Source organism: Pongo pygmaeus, chromosome 6 (genome assembly GCF_028885625.2).
Source record: "Pongo pygmaeus isolate AG05252 chromosome 6, NHGRI_mPonPyg2-v2.0_pri, whole genome shotgun sequence".
Classification (NCBI taxonomy): Eukaryota; Metazoa; Chordata; class Mammalia; order Primates; family Hominidae; genus Pongo; species Pongo pygmaeus.
Window position 1 is genome coordinate 60,451,431 of NC_072379.2, and position 6,703 is coordinate 60,458,133.

The window sequence follows — 6,703 nt, forward strand, 5'->3', positions numbered from 1 at the left end:
ACAATGGTGTGATGATGGCTCACTGCAACCTCAACCTCCCAGGTTCAGGTGACTCTCCCATGTGTTTCCTGGGTAGCTGGAACTACAGGTGCACACCACTACACTTGGCTAATTTTTTGGATTTTTCATAGAGATGGGGTTTTACCACGTTGCAGAGGCTGATCTCAAACTCCTGGGCTCAAGCAATCTACTCACTTCAGCCTTCCAAAATGCCAGTATTACAGTGTGAGCCATTGACTCCAGCCCAAAAATTTTTTTAACTTTTATTTTTTATTTTTTATTTTTTTATAGAGATGAGGTCTCACTATGTTGCCCAGGCTGGTCTCGAACCCCTGGCTTTAAGCAATCCTCCCACTTCAGCCTCCCAAAGCACTGGCATTACAGGCATGAGCCAACACACCCAGCCAAGTCAAAAAATTTTTGCATTGAGAATATCACATATTGACAACAGATAGTTTCATGCTTTGCTTGTGAGAGTATAGATTGGAAAAGCAATTTTTAAAATTTATTTATTATTATTTTATTTTTGAGACAAAGTCTCACTCTGTCACCCAGGCTGGAGTGCAGTGGCGCGATCTCGGCTCACTGCAACCTCCATCTTCCAGGTTCAAGCGATTCTCCTGCCTCAGCCACCCAAGTAGCTGGGATTACAGACATGGGCCACCATGCCCAGCTAATTTTTGTATTTTTAGTAAAGACAGGGATTTGCCATGTAGGCCAGGCTGGTCTTGAACACCTGACCTCAGGTGATCTGCCTGCCTCAGCCTCCCAAAGTGCTGGGATTTCAGCTGTGAGCCACTGCGCCCAGCCTGGAAAAGCAATTTTAGAGAGCAATTTAGCAATGTCCTATTGAAAGGACAGGCAAGCCTCAAAATTGGGGCTTAGCCTGGGAGGGTTCTTGGCTTCACCCAGGAAAGAATTCAAGGGTGAGCTGGTAGTGTTAAACAGCAACTTTTATAGAAGCAGCAGTGTACAACAGCAACTGTGGAGCAGGGCTACCCCATAGGCAGTGTGCACAGAATAGCAGCTCAGAGGTAGTTCAGCAGTCATAGCTATACCCACTTTTAATTACATGCAAATTAAGGGGGAGTTGATGCAGAAACTTCTAGGAAAAGCATGGTAACTTCCAGGTCATTGAGTCATTGCTATGGAAAGGGATGGTAACTTCTGAGTGTTGCCATAGCAATGGTAAACTGCAATGGCACACTGGTGGGCATGTCTTATGGAAAGCTGCTTCCACCCTGGCCCTGTTTAAGCTAGTCCTCAATTTGGTCTGGTGTCCAAGCCCTTCCTCCAGAGTTGAGTCCCACCTCCTACCTCACTATCAAAACTAAACTCATATATGCCTTATGGCCCGGCAATACTACCTCTCAGTATCTCTCCTACAGAAGCCCTCATGCATGTGCCTGAGAAGATATGTACAAGGGTGGACACTGCAGCATGGTTGGTAACAGCAAAAAACTGGAAGCAAGTTAAATGTTCACCAATACAGAAATGTTTAAATAATCCATAGTATATTCATAGTGTGGAATATTATACATCAGATTTTAAAATTAGCAAGGGCTAGCTGCTCAACACACATAGAAGCCGATATGGCATTGACTTTTGAGAAAAGGAAAAGCTTCATTGCAACTTGACTAGCAAGGAGACAGGAGGCAATTCTCAAATCTGTCTCTCAAGCAGGGATCTGGGGCAGGTTTTATGGGCAAAGGGGAACAATGGAGGATATAGGAAGATGAGATAAGGTGTGACTTGATTAGGTTCATGCAAAGAAGCAGTGATCTGATGAGATCATGCAATGAGGTCATGTTGGGTCCTCGGCTTTTAGAAAAGTCCATACTCCAACAAAACAGGGCAACCCTTGCTTTTTAATGTGGTCTCTGTTGCTTGGTCCAAAGCACTTAGATTCTGCCTGTGGTTGGTTTTTTCACTCCAGCTGGCTCTGAGGTCAGGACCTGGGCCTGCTTGATTCTTCTGGCCATACTCAGCTTAGGTGACTTGCAACCTGGGTGTCCTTAGGAGCTGAGAAACAACTAATCATTTTGTTACATTTTGTTGCTGACAAAGTTGAACCAGATTGGTCTAGTTCCCGGGCTACATGTGGTTACATTGAAAGACCTTTAAGGCATACTGAGAAAAGCAAGATAGAAAATATAGTGTGCTACTTGTTAAAGGTGCAGGGTCTTGACTGCAAATTGTCAGGTTCTTGGCGTTTTGAACAGAGAACTAGACAAAATGCACAGCAAAGCAAGGAAAGAATTAAGCAATGAAAGCAGAGATTTATTGGAAATGAAAGTACACTCCACAGGGTAGGAGTACCTGGAGCAGTGACTCAAGGGCCCTGATTGCAGGATCTTCTGGGGTCCAAATATCCTCTAGAGGTTTTCCGTTGGCCATTTGGTGGATACCTCATGCAAATAAAGTAGTGGCCCACAATCAGTCTGATTCAATCAGAGGCTAAAGTGAAATTACAAAGTTATACTCCTGTGCAAACATCTGATTGGTTGCTCAAAGCAACCAATCAGAGGTACTTTCAATTTTCCATCTGCCAAGCAGAAAGTAGGGGGCAGGGGCGGTTTGCAAAGGGAGTAGCGTTTGGCAATTTTGATACTTAGGTGTTGAAAGTTGGGGTTTTCCTTTTGATTTAGTTCTAGGAAGTCAGTATGAATCGGCCTTAGGTTCCCTGCCTCCAGACCCTATTCTGCCTCACTACTGTTTATATTTTAAAAGTTTTTTCATTTATTTATTTACTTATTATTTTATTTTGTTTTTAATTTTTTTTTTTTTTTTTTTGGTAGAGACGGTGGCATCTCACTACATTGCCCTGGCTGGTCTCGAACTCCTGGCCTCGTGATCTTCCTGCCAAAGCCTCTCAAAAAGTTTTAAAATAATAAAACTTCTATTTTTCTATGTACATATATTTATGTATGTGAATATATGGTCTAGAAGGACAAATTCAAACTTTTATAAGAGATTACCTCTGGGGAGAGGAATGATCCAACATAGCGGCTAGCCTATGTAATACCTTTGTGAGAATTTTTTTAAAGATTACCTTTCTTCCAGACAATTTACTGCCATCTGCTGGAAAATTATCTTTTAAAAATGTCACATATACTACCCTGTGAATAGTGACCCCTAGGGTTGCTCATGGCACAACTTGCACATAGTCTGTGGCCTTAGAGGACATTCCTTGAGACTGAGATCAAGTTTTATTCTGAGGTCTATACAAAATAAGTCAATTTGACCACATGGATAAACACTAGCTTTCAATGTGTTAAAATTTATTTTGTAACATTTCTATGTACAAAAGCACCTAAGTTTTGGAGAGGTGAGGTTCGTGGGTTAAACTGTGGGTTATGTCACTGACAAAATCAGAGACTCACTGCTTCCAAGTGCAGGGAGGATTTGAGCAGCAGCAACTGGGTACTAAACAAGACAAGTTACCTCTCAGGTCCTTCCTTTCGAATAGTAGGAATGCAGTATATTCTTGCATAATAAAGTATTTCTCAGTACCAGGTGTCCATTTTCTTCCCTTCATGTTTCAAATCATGTTTTGGAGGCAGGAAGAATTCGTAAAGTAGTTGCAGCAATTGCTTCTGGCAGTTTACAGTATTTTTGCAATATTAAGCAATTCAAATTACCATTAAATTTCTATATGTGTGAGTTTAGACATAACACCAGTGAAACATGATATTGATTTTTATATTGTTAAAGCAAACTAAACATGGCCTGAGGACTCTGTACTTCTTTTTTTTTTTTTTTTTTTCGAGACACAAAAAAATTTTTTGAGAGAGGGTAGGAGTAGCTGGAGCAGTGACCCAAGAGTTTTGCTCTTCTCACCCAGGCTGGAGTGCAGTGGTGCGATCTCAGCTCACTGCAACCTCCACCTCCCAGGTTCAAGCAATCGTACAGAAACAGCTGAATTGGCTGGGCGTGGTGGCTCACGCCTGTAATCCCAGCACTTTGGGAGGCCAAGGCGGGTGGATCACGAGATCAGGAGATCGAGACCATCCTAGCTAACATGGTGAAACCCCGTCTCCACTAAACATATAAAAAAAATTAGCTGGGCCTGGTGGCGGGCGCCTGTAGTCCCATCGGCTCAGGAGGCTGAGGCAGGAGAATGGCGTGAACCTGGGAGGCGGAGCTTGCAATGAGCCGAGATTGCACCATTGCACTCCAGCCTGGGCGACAGAGTGAGACCCCGCCTCAAAAAAAAAAAAAAGAAAGAAAAAGAAACAGCTGAATTGGTTACAGCTTGGCATTTGCCTTATGTGAACACAGTTTGAACACTCAACAGTGTATGAGTAGTTAAAGGCGTGAGCCACTGTGCCCGGCCCTAAATAATTTATTTTCAATATTTCATGTTTAGGCTGGGCTCGGTGGCTTGTGCCTGTAATCCCAGCACTTTGGGAAGCCGAGGTGGGCGGATCACCTGAAGTCAGTAGTTTGAGACTGGCCTGGCCAACATGATGAAACCCCATCTCTACTAAAAATACAAAAAATTAGCCGGGTTGGTGGTGCGTGCCTGTAGTTCCAGCTACTCGGGAGGCTGAGACAGAAGAATCGCTTGAACCTGGGAGGCGGAGGTTGCAATGAGCCGGGATCTCACCACTGCACTCCAGCCTGGGCTACAAGAGCAAAACTTCGTCTCAAAAAAAAAAAAAGAAAAAAGAAATCTGGCTGGGCGTGGTGGGTCACTCCTGTAATCCCAGCACTTTGGGAGGCTGAGGCTGGTGGATCACCTGAGGTAAGGAGTTCAAGACTAGCCTGACCAACATGATGAAACCCCGTCTCTACAAAAATACAAAAATTAGCCGGGCATGATGGCGGGTGCCTCTAATCCCAGCTACTCGGGAGGCTGAGGCAGGAGAATCGCTTGAATTCAGGAGGCAGATGTTGCAGTGAGCCGAGAGCACACCACTGCACTCCAGCCTAGGCGACAGAGCAAGACTCCGTCTCACAAAAAAAAAAAAACAAAAAAAAAAACAGAAAGGAAAAAAGTCTATAAAATAAGATTTATTTTTGCTTTTTAATTTTTTCTCAAGAAACACACCTCTGCTTAATGTTTTAATTAAATTTATTTATTTATTTATTTTTGAGGAGGCAGAGGACAAATACTTTTTAATGGGTTTTAGGATTTTTTTTTACAAATATACCAGACAATCATGCAATGCTGCCAGTATTGAACGCAATCCGGGGCCACGAGTCTGCACACTCCTTTGCTACTGGTCCTGTAATGGCAGAACCTTTCATCTCGTCTTTGTTTTTTATTATGACCCCTGCATTACCTTCAAAATAAAGAAACACACCATCTTTTCTCCATATAACTTTCGTTGTCAAGTGACCACTGCTGGAGGTACCTTTTTTCTGAGCTCTGGTTTGTCTTTCTTGACTGTGGCCATCCCCATGTCATCCACACTGGCAGGGAAGTCTGTTCAGCCGTCCCTGATCCTCTTCACGGAGATGATATACAGATTTTTGGCTCCTGTATTGTCAGCATAGTTGATCAGGGATCCTACCAGAAGACCCAAGGAAATCCAGAATTTTGCACCAGAGGACTCACCACGTCCTTGCTTCAACATCTTGAACGCCAGAAAGAAGGAAAAAGGCAATTGACTTATTTTTTTAGAAACAGGGTCTTGCTTTGTTGCCCAGGCTGGAATGCAGTAGCTCAAACACAGTTCACTGCAGCCTTCACCTCCTGGGCTCAAGCAGTCCTTCCACCTCAGCCTCTTGAGTAGCTGGGACCACAGACATGCACCACCGCACCAGACTAATTTAAATTTTTTTTTTTTTTTTTTTTTATAGAGATGAAGGTATCACCATGTTGCCAGGCTGGTCTCAAACTCCTGGGCTCATGCAATCTTCCCACTTCGACTTCCCGAAGCACTGGGATTACAGGTGTGAGACTCCGTGCTCAACCTAGCTTTTTAATTTTGATAGGTGATATTGAATGTGTTAGAAGATGAATAACTTGGATAACACATATTGAACTTTTGATTAAAATATATTCAAATTTTGTTCATTTGACTATAGCTACATCTTATTTTTCTTTAGATATTTACTGTTAATAGAAGACAAATTACGTCAAAATCTTGATGATAACAAAATTAATGATTTAGATAAAATTAAGAAAAATAACTTTATGGAATAAATATATAATAATTTTGAATTACGAATGAATTTACCACTCATGTGAAAACACCAGTCCATCAACAGAACACCCAGACATGTCCAATAATAAAGAAATTCTGTAATCTTTGATATTTTTCCAAATGTCAATCACATAAAAACATGACTATGATTGTATTTTTCAATTTTGACATTGTGAAGGTAGATCTGTCAAAGTAGGGGAATAAAATATATTTCACTTCACAGTTTGTCAGTTTGATTTATATCTTGTAAATATTTAGTCATTTGAAATACAACTCTCATGCCAGGTGTAGTGGCTCATGCCTATAATCCCAGCACTTGGGGAGGCTGAGGTAGGTGGGTCACTTGAGGCCAGGAGTTGGAGACCAGCCTCGCCAACATGGCAAAACCCTGTCTCTATGAAAAATCAAAAAATTAGCCCAGTGTGATGGCATGTGCCTGTAGTCCCACCTACTCAGGAGACTGAAGCAGGAGAATTGCTTGAACCCGGGAGGCGGAGGTTGCAGCAAGCCAAGATGGTGCCACTGCACTCCAGCCTGGGCGACAGATC

At 42.5% G+C, this 6,703-nt stretch overlaps 1 pseudogene; it reads right to left on the bottom strand.

Moving 5' to 3' along the window:
* Window positions 1-5,163: 5,163 nt before the first annotated feature.
* On the bottom strand, window positions 5,164-5,582 carry LOC129040941 (large ribosomal subunit protein uL14-like; annotated as a pseudogene).
* Window positions 5,583-6,703: the final 1,121 nt, after the last annotated feature.